We start from the raw sequence: 13,371 nt of genomic DNA, 5'->3' as shown, positions 1-13,371 counted from the left end.
GTGGTGTTATTTGAGACACATCTTCTCTTACAAGTAGGGTTAGCAGGAAGGCATTGTGTAAGTGGTGTATCCACCAATCAATTACTTTGAATATGGTTGTGGCTCACCCACCTCATATGTGGCACTAACCACTATTTAGACCATCATTCTGAATATTATTAGTATTGGGGAGCGTATCGGCCCGGCTAAAAACCAATATGATACTGGCATCACTAGTTTTAAATAGTAAATGGCGTGTAGCTCCTTTGAAGCATGAGGCGTAAGCCACGCGATACTTCTAGATTTTTAATCAAGGTTGAGCTGGGTTGTACCTGTTTCATGATATTTTGCACCAAATTAGACTGATTAATAATGAATGATGTTTGGCACTAGGAAAGGCCAATGATTAAGTATAATAGTAAAAGAAAAAGTAACAAAATGATTTAATATTGTTACTTATATGTGCATAGTCTATGTAGTGTGTAGTGTATGCTAATTATCATGTAGCGTAGGCTACACATGACTTCAGATATTTTCATGAGCTGTGTAGCGTTAAGGCTAAGCTACGGTACATGGCATAAGCTACATGCTACATAGCGTTGCTATTTAAAACATTGGGCGTCACATATCAAGATTGGTCAGTATCAGTTGATGTTTTTAAGCCAAAGAATTAATAAAAATATCAGGAAAAAAAAAAGAAAGAAAAAAGAGAGAATAATAAGATATCAAGAATCTATCTTCCTTTTTTTTTTTTCCTTCTTTTTGGTATTTTGGACGTGCATATGATGGGTGTGTCGGACCATTCTTTGATGAGAATGTTGTCTATCGGTTTGACTTGGTAAAGTTCTACTAAGTGGGTCCTAACTGAATATAAATCAAGCATGATTTGGTGAATTAGGGCCAATTACATTGAAATGCAACAAAAAGAAGATGAAAATATAAAAAAATAAGTGATGGTTTACCCTTCCAATTTTTTCCATAATGGTCCACTTTGCTTTGATTTGTCAAATCCCATTCAAATCATTTATTTTGATCCCAAAATAGGTCTAGATTTAGCTTAAAATGAGATTTAAGCTTCCTCAATTATTTAAATGAAAGAATAAATGAGAGACATAAGTGACATTTTGAAAAAAAAATAATTTCAAAATCGGGCTCTTATGGGCGTATCGGCCGATACGTGTCAACTTTTCGTATCGGATGCGATATGGTCGTATTGGCCGATACTGATATTCAAATCTATGATCCAGACCATCCAAATTATGGGCAGATAGTTAATGGATGGTTAAAAGTCACGGGCGTCTGTGTGTGGGGGTCTATGACAACACCTATAGGTGCATACACCTGAGTCTTATAAGTTATGGGCCTTTGTCGTTAATTTTTTAGTCTTTTATTGCTGTTTCATACTTTTCTTATTTTCCCCATAGCCTTCCTTTTGTTTTTCATTCATATAAGGGAATATATGTAATTTTACTTTTCCTTCTATTATTATGAATAAGAGAGGGTTGGACATCCCAACCCCATATGCTCTCTTTCTCTCAAATTCTCTCATATTCTCTCATTCTTCTTAACATGGTATCAATGCGTAAGTGCTCCTAGGGTCTCTTCTTCTGCTTCTTCTTCTTCTTCTTCTTCTAGGGTTTCTTTTACCTTTTTCTCCTCCTCTTCTTCTTTTTCTAGGGTTTTTTTCTTCTTTTCTTTACCCTTCATTTTTTTTTTTTTTTCATTCCTCTACTTCATTCCTTTTCTGTTTTGAGAGTCGTGGGACCTATTCCTCACTAACTTGCTGTGATTCATGAGAGGAGGGTGACTTGCGGCTAGCATTTATTAGGGTTTTAAATCATGGGTTACTGGATTTGAAGCCCTTGCTGGAAATTCTTCTTCAATTCTTTTTTCCTAAACGACTTGCTGATTTTTGCTTAGTGTTAAGAAGGAAGACCTTACATCAGGCATCATAGGTTTGGTCATCCCTCGAGTCTAGGCATATTGTCTTTATTACCTGTGTTGGTCGAGTCTAATGATGTCAATAAACTTAGTGTGAGGCTTGTGTCTTAACCAAACAAAAGTCTCTATCCTCGGGAGAAGTGGTCTAGTAAAATTCTCTTTGGTTCATTCAGATGTATGGGTTCAATTCTGATGGGGACATCTCGCGAACATGCATACCTCCCCTACGCATGTACACAAGGAAGAGGAGGGTCCCACCATCGATCTGGATTGATGACGATGTCCAGGGAGGGCCTCCTAGTTAGAGGGCTGCGTTTTGGTTCGTTAGAGTGGACCCGATGGTCATATGAATCCCACAATGGGTTCTTATGATCGTGGCCCACTATTCTAATTAATCTAGTACTTTAGGTTTTGTTTATTATTGTTATTAGGAATAACATGGACGGTTTAGATTGCTTTAATTAGTTGTTATTTTTTATTACTTTGTTGACAAGTAATAGGTTGCGCAGATGACACGAGTTTTGGGGTATAGGGTTTTATTATAATTAGGCACCCCTTAGTCTTTTTCATTTAATGAAAATTAATAAAATTGCTGTGTTTTTCTGCTCCTCTAAATTTCTAAGTTGTGGAAATTTAACTAGGTGCGAAACTCTCCCTTCCTCAAAGGGCTGACTACCATGATGGGAAGCCACACCTATCCCGATTCGCCCCCACTTTCTTCCATCCATATTTCTCTTCCCCTACAATCATCTATGCTTCAAATCCATCCTTTATTGCAGCCGTTTTTCTCTCTACAGTAGATTTCCAGAATCTGGCCCTATAGGAGGGCTGAAACTTCGGCGGAGCACTACACACAAACCGTGCATCGGATGGAGCTGAGATTTGGGGGTTTTGGAGTCCATTCCTGGCCGACTAGGGCCAAGGTGACCTTTGTCTAAATAGTGGGCCTCACACACGTGCGGCCGGGATCACATGCACGTGCGTCTGGGTCATTGCTGCTGTCCACACGTGCAGTAATTCTCTGCTTCGTCTCTCTTCTCTCTTTCACTCCTCTTTCACCCAAAATCCCTAAACCTAACCCTAAATTATTTAAATCCCCAATTTTATGCCCTTTCTTCAGCCTTAGGGTTCTTCGAATTGAAACTTTTGAATCCCTTGAATTAGGGAAATTATTTTTGTGCATGTGTGGATGAATTTACCTTATTTTGATTCTTGTTTGGTCTATAATTTTGATTGATTCGGCCCTAGCATGTGGGATATGGAATTTTTATGTGATTGTTTCTGAATTAGTATGATCTAAAGCCTGAAATCTTGCATATGATATTTAATTTTCATGTCCTGCATCAAATTCCCATTATTAGTAATAGATTTAATACTTTCTCTCGTTTATTGATGATGCATCTCATATGACATGGATTTATTTGATGAAACTGAGAGACATTGTTAAGAGTATCCTCAATATTATGATAATATCCTTGCTATTATCAATATCTGCAGCTAGGCTTAGCGATACCAATAACATTGGTATTATCTGATATTCTAGGTATCGGCGAAATATCACTAAGTATCGCTGATGTATCAATATCGCCAATGTATTGCCAGTAGTTTTTGGCCTTTTATCCAACCCTGAAATTCCATTGTAAGTCTTTGGGTGTGTTATGTCTATAATACTTATCCTTTTAGATATAAATTTTTTAGATATAAATTGTCATCGAGTTGTCAATCTAACTAATTGGAAGAGAAAATTCCTGCTAGATTATCTTTTAATGTTTACCAAACATATTTTTCTTGCACATGTGGTTCTTAGTTAATATCAATTCTGCACTTCCTACAAGTAACTCTAAAGAGGGCAATTTCATTTTGTCTTAAAAAATGTTCATTAGTTAAATACGCAACAAGTTTCCGAACATCGGTATATGAGGGAGTGATGGCCAGGACCAGAAGTGATACAATATGGAGTGGTATTAGATGGTATTGGATCCATGTAAGAGTGTACTGGGGTGATTTTTTTTTTTTCTTCTAATAAATGTGAGAAAAATATTTGGAAAAAAAAAAAAAAGAAGGAAAAAGATAATGGAAACACATGAATCTATCATTTATTGGATATTTGGGTATCTGACCATTCTTTGTCAAAGACATGAATCTATCATTTATTTGGGTGTTTGAGATATAGTTAGTTGTGTATCCAGCCATTCTTTGGTAAGTATCTTGTTGTCATTGTGGCCTGCTGAAACTGAATTTTAGAGTCTTTGACCTCTAAATTTGATGTGAAGCATTTGAGAATTAGAAATTCTTAGTTTTTTATGATTCTATAAATTGATATGATACTATCAACTCTTATCTTCGTGTATACTCTCCTTCCACATACTATCAACCTCACGTAGAAACTATTTGGCTACATGCTCACTATTTGGAATTTAGAACCTACTGAATTTAATGAATTAATCTGATTCTATCCATGTTCGTTCTGTTTGAGGAAAGGATCCCAACCAATCGATCTTTCTATTAGATAGTGAATCTGTGTGATTAACCGCTGTGGGAAATTATGAATCCTCATTACTACTGGAATTGAAATGATAAGTGAATTACAATCGAGGAAGACAGAAATTGCTTAGTTCAGATCCTTCTGGTAAAAAGGGAAAGCATTGAAATTTCAGAATATTGTCATTACCTTATTGATGTCAATTCTTAATAACATATGGCCACATGGGTTCTCGAGGGGCTCAAAATCATCATAGGTAGGTTGTAGTAGCGGGGTTGTCCATGTCCATACTGACAATGTTGAGGATAGCTGCATTACTAGTTGAAGGCATCAGCTCTGGGTTGTGACTCCTGCTATGAATAATACCAGTCAAAAACATATGGGAATGAATGCGAACATGAAAACTGCATCTGATAGCCAACTTGGTTGCAATAAACCTATGTTCTTTGATGAGTGCCACCATCTCCACCGCCAGCATGCTAACTTGGTTTAATCTCCTCTTCAGATGAAACGTATTTGTATCATTGTGATATATTATCTTGACCACCACATCGTACATTATCATCATTGGGGTAAGGATAGGTGGACTGGTGGGTACTGTAGTCTAACTACCTGCACCGTCTACACCACCACTACTTGATCCATGTTCATCAAACTGGGTGTATCACTGTTAGTACCTTCAGCATTTTCAACTTATTGTCTGACAACACTGGTGCTGACCACTAGTTTCTAGTACATCAACTTCTACTTGTTCATTGTCAGTGTCTTCTGCTGCATCACTCTACCTCTCTTCCAACCATTTAAAAAAAAAAGAAAAAAAAAGAGGTCATTACTCTGAACTTCGAAGACGTCAGTCTATTCCTTCTCTTCCTTTGGATGAGGGAGAACGTCTCATGCTTTATCTCACAACTAGGGTATGATGTAATCTAACTAGCACCTGTACACAATCTTCTTCAGTGCCTCAGCACTTTCTGCACTGTTCGTCTACTGCCCACAAATACATTTCATGGGCGATGAATTAATGATGGGGACATCACGCTCACACGCATGCCCCCCTACGCACGTACGCAAGGAGGACCCCACCGTCGATCTGGATCGATAACGACGTCCAGGGAGGACCTCCTAGCTAGAGGACTGCGTTTTGGTCCCTTGGAGTGCACCTGATCGTCATGTGAATCCCACTATAGGTTCTCATGATCTTGACCCACTATTCTAAATGATCTAGTACTTTGTGTTTTGGTTATTTTTGTTATTAGGAACATCATGGACGGTTTAGATTATTTTGATTAGTTGTTATTTGTAGTTACTTCATCTCTAAGTAATAGGTTGTGCACATGGCGTGAGTTTTGGTATATAGGGTTTTATTATAAATAGACACCCCTTGTAGGTTTCTTTTCATTGAATATTGTAAATAAAATTCTGTATTTTCCTGCTTCTCTAATTATCTGAGTTGTGGAAATCCAATTGGGTGTGAAACCCTCCCTTCTTCGAAGGGCTAACAACTGTGGTGCGAAGCCACACCCATCCTGATTCATCCCCATCTCCTACCATCAATATCCACCATCTCCTATAACCAACCGATCATCAAATCCATCATCCTTTCGCAGCGATTCTCCCCCTACAGCAGAATTTCGGAATCTGGCCCTGTAGGAGAGATGAAACTTCGGCGGAGCATCGTGATCAAACCAATCATCCGTTTGGCCTGAAACTTGGAGGGAATGTGGCCCAACCCTGGCCGACCAAGGCCAAGCTGGCCTTTTTCTGATTTGTGGGCCCCACACACGTGCGGGCCACCACCAGCACACGTGCGTCAGGCGGGTTAGCTGTCCACACGTGCGGAATCGGTTCAAGGTTCTCTCTTTCGCTCCTCTCTCACTTGATTTCCCTAACTCTAACCCTAGATTGTCCTAAATTCATATTTTCATGCTCTTTTTAAACCTTAGGGTTCCCCGAATTGAAATCCGTAAATCCCTTGGATTGGGGAAATATTTCTATGCATGTCTGGATGAATTTACTCTCCTCTGAGTATTGTTTGGTCTATAATTTTTATCGATCCAGTCGTAACATGTGTAGGCCTGGACCCGCATAGATTCCCCTTGATTGAGTGCTTGACTTTATGTGTGATGTGGAATTTTGTGTGATTGTTTCTAATTTAGTATGATCTTAAGCCTGAATTTTTTTCTACATATCATGTTTAATTTCCATATTCTGCATCAAATTTGGTATCAGAGCTTAGGGTTCTTGTAGGGGAATGCATTGCACGTTTATGGTTTAGTTTGTTTTTGTACATTATGCATCAAGTCTCATCATATAGAGCTATTTAGAGGTCCATAATTCCTGATATAAGCTGCTGAAATTTCTGTTATCAGAAAGTTAGCAATTCACATTGCTGAAATTTTTTGTTATCTCTTTATTTGGACAGCTATATTGCTGAATTTTGGTAGCGTTGTGTAGTTTCCCTCATATAGAGTCTCATAGGATCATTTAGTCCCATTTAAATGCATATAGTCATATTAGAAGGTCTTTTAGTTGAGTTAGTGGTTATATGTCCACACGTACGGGTCGTGGCTTTGGCTTACACCCTACACTAAACATGGAGCAAATGCAAGAATCAATGAACCAAATGACCCAGCAGTTTGAGTCTTTGGGTAAGCGCTTGGAACAACGTATTGACCAACGCTTTGAACAGCTTGATGTGTGCATTACCCAACTAAAGACCTCCACCAGGGCAAACCCCACAATTGGGGAAGATGTCCAATCTCAGGCAGGTGGTCAGGAGGATAGACCAAGGAATGGAGGTGGCCAAGGAATGGGTTATGGGCGCGCACTCGTGCACCCACCCCGTGAGGGACATCAAGACCATTATGACCCTGATGCGCAACTTATCAAAGGAGTTAGAGTAGATGCCCCTACGTTTGATGGCCACTTGGACCCTAAAGTTTTTCTAGAGTGGTTGGCAAACATGGACCACTATTTTGAGTGGTACGACATGTACGACCTTGTGGCTAGAGAGAGTGCACCGGAGGCTAGTGTAGAGTTATCTACTAAGGCCATTCCGGTAGTGGATGAGTTTTGTGATGTCTTTCCTGATGATCTACCGGACGAGTTTCCCCCTATGAGGGATATACAACATACCAGGACATGGGACACTGTACTACCTATAGCCGAGTTTGCGTTTAATAGTTCTATCAATAGGTTCACAGGTCTAAGTCTTTTTAAAGTTGTTACTGGTTATAAACCTAGAAAACCTATTGATCTTGTCCCTATGTCACTATCCCATAGGCCATCAGAGTCTGCAGAGTCCTTTGTACATCACATTCACTCATTGCATCAAGAAATCATGCGAAAGATTATTACTAGTAATGAACATTACGCACTTTATGTAGACCAACATAATTGTTTCAAGGAACTCAATGAAAGGGACTCTGTGATGGTCCGCATCGGGCCAGAGCAGTATCCTCAAGGAGTCGTTCGTAAAATACATGCGAGTAACGCTGTACCATTCAAAATTATAAAACGAAACGGTCTCGATGTGTATGTGGTAGATCTTTCACCCTCCATGGGAATTAGTTCCACATACAATGTGGAGGATCTGGTTGCATTTTAGGGGGCCACTGATGCATTGTCCAGCCTTTCACCTAACCACCCTGATTCCCCAAACTTTTCCTTTGATCCATGGCCATTTCCCGACCCATCTTCCTAGCCTCTACGTCCCATACCTACCCTTCCCGACCCATTTTCCCAGCCTTACCTCTCATGCCTACTCGTCTTGACCCATCTTCCCAGCTACTACGTCTCATACCTACCATTCTTGACCCATTTTCCCAACATCTACCTCCCATACCTACCCGTCCCGACCCATCTTCTCAGCTTCTACCTTCCATACCTATCCTTCCCACACCCAAAGAGGAGATAGAGGATATTCTGGACCATTAGATAGTATCGACGACGAACGACGAATTTCAAAAGTTCCTGGTCAAGTGGAAGTCACGCCTAGCTTCAAACATTACGTGGCTTACTGAGGAGGAGATTCAGAGACTTGATCCTGACATCTTAGAGCGGTTTAGGAGTTTTGTTTCGCCAGTGGCGAAATCTTCGCAGCCGGGGAGAGTTGATGGGGATATCATGCACACACGCACGCCCCCCTACACACGTACGCAAGGAGGACCCCACCATCGATCTGGATTGATGACGACGTCCAGGGAGGACCTCCTAGATAGAGGACTGCGTTTTGGTCCCTTGGAGTGCACCCGATCGTCATGTGAATCTCACCATGGGTTCTCATAGTCGTGGCCCACTATTCTAACAATCAAGTGCTTTGAGTTTTGGTTATTTTTGTTATTGGGAACATCATGGACGGTTTAGATTGCTTTGATTAGTTGTTATTTGTAGTTACTTCATCTCTAAGTAATAGGTTGCTCACATGATGTGAGTTTTGGGGTATAGGGTTTTATTATAAATAAAAAACCCTTGTAGTTTTTTTCATTGAATATTATGAATAAAATTCTGCGTTTTCCTGCTTCTCTAATTCTCTAAGTTGTGGAAATCCAATTGGGTGTGAAACCCTCCATTCTTCGAAGGGCTAACTACGGTGGTGCGAAGCCACACCCATCCCGATTCGCCCCCATCTCCTACCATCAATATCTACCATCTCCTACCCCAACAATCATCAAATCCATCATCCTTTTGCAGCGATTCTCCTCCTACGACGGAATTTTAGAATCTGGCCCTGCAGGATGGCTGAAACTTTGGTAGAGCATTGTGATCAAATCGATCATCCGTTTGGCCTGAAACTTGGAGGGAAGGTGGCCCACCCCTGGCCAACCAGGGCCAAGCTGCCCTTTTTCTAATTTGTGGGCCCCACACAAGTGCGGGCTGTCAAACAACCATTCACTCAAAAAGCTTAAGCTGTCAGAGTGTAGTGTGTCAATGTATATCAAGGGACTTTATCACTTCAACACCCCCCCCCCCCCCGCACGTGCGAGGTGGGAACTCCGCACGGGAATATATTGACGAAGGTGGAGGGACACTCACACCATAAATAAGTCGGGCTTAATTTCCCGGTCCCTGGGCCGGACCTGATTTTCCTGACCCCTTGTGGGACAATAATATATTAGCAAGGCATATTTGCTGCTCTCGAGATTCGAACATAGGACCTTCCGCTCTGATACCATGTCAAACAACCATTTACTCCAAAAGCTTAAGCTGTTAGAGTGTGGTGTATCAATGTATATCAAGGGACTTTATCACTTCAACACGGGCCACCACCAGCACACCTGCGTTAGGCGGGTTGGCTGTCCACAAGTGCGAAATCGGTTACAGGCAGTGTTCGAGTTGTCGGTATCGCTACAAGTTTCGCTGGCCGGAGATAAAGATATAATATCGTTATCGCCGATAATATCGCCGATAACCGGAAATGCAGGGAAAAGGGGAAAATATGGAGAAAATGGTGGAATTTTTCAGTGAAACTTCAGGACATGCCTAAATACACATATTTATATATTCAGGAATGAAAATTTTGCAAAAAGAATGCTTTAAATTAGAAGTTTTCATTTAATGGGGGCCAAAAAAGTATGCGTTGTCGTAAGAAATCACTCAAACAGTAACCAAAATTAGTTTATATAATACAAATGCAAGCTTACAACAATTAAGACATACAAAAGTAAATGAATTGAAAAAAAAATACACATTTCTGCCCATGTTTCATCCCCACATAGAGTGACGAGGTGGCTCGTAATCATTGTCCGGATCCTGTGAATGTATGTGGTTCATCCACGCCATCCATCCGTTTTCTTAGCTCATTTAAGCAGTTGAAACCAAATTTGAAGCACATACAAAGCTCAAAGTGGACCATAGAAAAGGAAACAGTGGGAATAATGATTTCCACCGTTGAAACCTTGCTAGGCCCCAGAGTGATGTTTATTTATCATCCAACCTGTTTATAACATTAAAAAAAACATGGATTAAGGGAAAACACAAATATAAGCTTAATCCAAAACTTCAGTGGCCCTCAAGAAATTTACAATGGTAGATATTCAATTCACACTGTTTCGGTGGTGTGGTCCATTTGAGCTTTTGATATGCTTCATTTTTTGGCTTAAATCATAAAATTATATGGTAATATGAATGGAAGGAATGGATAAAATATATAAATCACGGTGGACCTAACAGAGTTTACTCAGTACGGTCAATCCGCCTCCGTGTTGAAACGGGTATCACCACTCAGGCTGCATTTTGAGCTGTGCTTCTGGGCGTCTTTGGCTACAGCTTTTATCTGTAGCCAATCCAGAAATCAGCTTCCCTCCTGATTTCAACAATACGTTCTAAGTTGGGCCCACTTTTCCCTTGCCATGCTCTGTGGGCCCCACCATGAGGTATGTATTTCATCCATGCCATCCATCTATTTTTATAAATTATTTTATGATAAGAAAAAAAAAAGGATGTATATCCCATTCTCAATTGGACCACATTAAAAGAAACAGTGTTGAATGAACTTTGACCATTAAAAACTTTTTGGGGACCATAAAGATTTTGGAACAACCTGATCTTTGTTTTTTCCCTTCATCTGAGTCTTCATGAGCTAATTAACAGATTGGATGTCAACTAAACAATACAGTGGGCCTTAGGAGGATTTAAATGGTGTATATCCAATCACTACTGTTTTCCCGTAGTGTGGTCCACCTGAGACTTAGATCTACCTCATTTTTTGAGGAAAGCTCTAAAATAATATTTAAAAATTAATGAACAGTGTGGATACAACAAATGCATCATGGTGGAGCCTATATAGCACCTGCCTGCACCAAAGTCCAAGCCGTGGTGGGTGGTGAGATTCCAACGGTGAAAGTGAAGCAACCGCTTGCATCGTCAAAGCCCACCTGTGGGTCCACCATGATTTATGTAATTTATCCACTCCGTCCATCTATTTTAACGGATAATTTTAGGTCTTGAGCCTAAAAATTAAATTTATCGAAACCTCAAGTGGACCACACCATAGGAAACAGTAAGAATTGAACATTTACCGTTGAAAACATCTTGGGGGCCACAGAAGTTTTGGATCAAACTTCTATTTGTTTTTTCCCTTCATCCATGTCCGTGTGATCTTATGAACAGGTTGGATGAGAAATAAACATCACCGTGGGCCCTAGAAAATTTTTAACGGTGGATGTCATTCTTCAAACTGTTTTCAATGGTGTGGTTCACTTGATCTTTTGGTACCCTTAAGTTTTTGTCTCAACCCCTAAAATAATATAGAAAAACGGATGGACCGCATGGATGGACCAGATGCATTCTCGGTGGGCCCAACTGAGTGTGCTCAGTACGATAAAAGCGTACAAAGTAACCCGGTACGCAATCCTATTCACCCCGCGGCCCTCCCGATCCCCAATTTGGGAAAAAAACCTCAAATCCCTCTCCCATTTTGAAAATTTCAGAAATTCCTTCCTTCCCACCGATTTCTCCGAGGTTTTCGACCGCAAATCTCTCTTCCTCATCACAAATTTTTTAAAAAAACCTCTATTTTCGAAGAAATCTCGGCCCGCAAGCGGCTTCCGCAGCTTGCAGAGGATTCTTCGACGGGAAAAAAAGAATTTTTTGGGGTTAAATCTTACCAGAAATGCCGATCTGCACTCGACAGCAGCTGAATCCGCGTCTTCCTCCAAATCCGGGCGAAAAAACAGGTATTTCTTTTTTTTTTTTTGTGATTTTCTCGCCGACAACCCCCCCTTTTATCGATAAAAGTGGGTTGTTGGCTACAGTTCCCACCCGTGGTTGGTGGGAACAACGATATATCGGACGTATTTTGAAAATACCGATAATATCGGCGAGATTTCGGCGAAATCTGGAAACGAAACGAAATTTTGGGGTTTCGGTGTCGCTGCACTGGCGACACCGAAATTATCGGCGATATTTCGATAATATCGGCGACAATTTGTACACTGGTTACAGGTTCTCTCTTTCGCTCCTCTCTCACCTGATTTCCCTAACCCTAACCCTAGATTGTCGTAAATCCCTATTTCCATGCCCTTTTTAAACCTTAGGGTTCTCCGAATTGAAATCCCTGAATCCCTTGGATTGGGGAAATATTTTTGTGCATGTGTGGATGAATTTACTCTCCTTTGAGTATTGTTTGGTCTATAATTTTTCTTTATCCAGCCTTAATATGTGTAGGCTTGGACCCGTATAGATTCCCCTTGATTGAGTGATTGACTTTATGTGGGATGTGGAATTTTGTGTGATTGTTTCTAATTTAGTATGATCTTAAGCCTGAATTTTTTTTTTTTTTTGCATATCATGTTTAATTTCCATGTCATGCATCAATTAATTATATCAATTATTAGTTAGTGTTGAATATACAAAAAGTTCTAATTCACTTTCAACCTAAGTTTTCCTAAATTTTACTTGGATTGCTTCTCCGTAGTATGTTTTGCAAATTGTCCCCAAAGCTCCTCATTCAAAGATCATAGGTGCCAAACTTGACAAATATGGTGGATTAGGACCCATTACGTTGAAATACAACGAAAAAAAAAAAAAAAAAAAAAACTAATGGTTACCCCTGCTCTCAATTTTCCCTGGAATGGTCCACTTTGCTTCAATTCATTGAATTGGGCTTAAATCTCATGTGTGTGTGTGCCTGTGCATGTGTGCGTGTGAGCGTGTGTGTGTGCGCGCGTGCGTGTGCGTGTGCATGTGCATGTGCTTGTGCTTGTGCGTATGTGTGTGCACACGCGTGAATAGGCATTTGGTTTATGAAGCTCTCATAATTTTATAGATGCTGTCCTTTAACTTGGATTTTATATTCAGGGGTTATTTAAAATTAAAAAATAAAAATAAAAAATATCATCATCAGTGTGTCTCTTTTGGGAGTGCCAGTATCTGTGTGGCTTTTGTACGTTCTGCATATTTTTATCATATTCTTTCTCCTATTTATCATGGAATATATATATATTATTTACATGTCGGTTGTCACCTCT

General features: G+C 40.1%; 1 protein-coding gene across 1 annotated transcript in view; it reads left to right on the top strand.

The window, feature by feature from the left end:
* LOC131221184 (nuclear-pore anchor-like) overlaps positions 1 to 13,371 on the top strand; it is a 155,653-nt gene that overhangs the window by 122,718 nt on the left and 19,564 nt on the right. The window lies entirely within an intron of this gene.

The sequence above is a fragment of the Magnolia sinica genome, chromosome 12 (genome assembly GCF_029962835.1).
Source record: "Magnolia sinica isolate HGM2019 chromosome 12, MsV1, whole genome shotgun sequence".
Taxonomy (NCBI): Eukaryota; Viridiplantae; Streptophyta; class Magnoliopsida; order Magnoliales; family Magnoliaceae; genus Magnolia; species Magnolia sinica.
The sequence above is the reverse complement of the archived record's forward strand: the minus strand, read 5'-3'. Positions and strand labels throughout refer to the sequence as shown.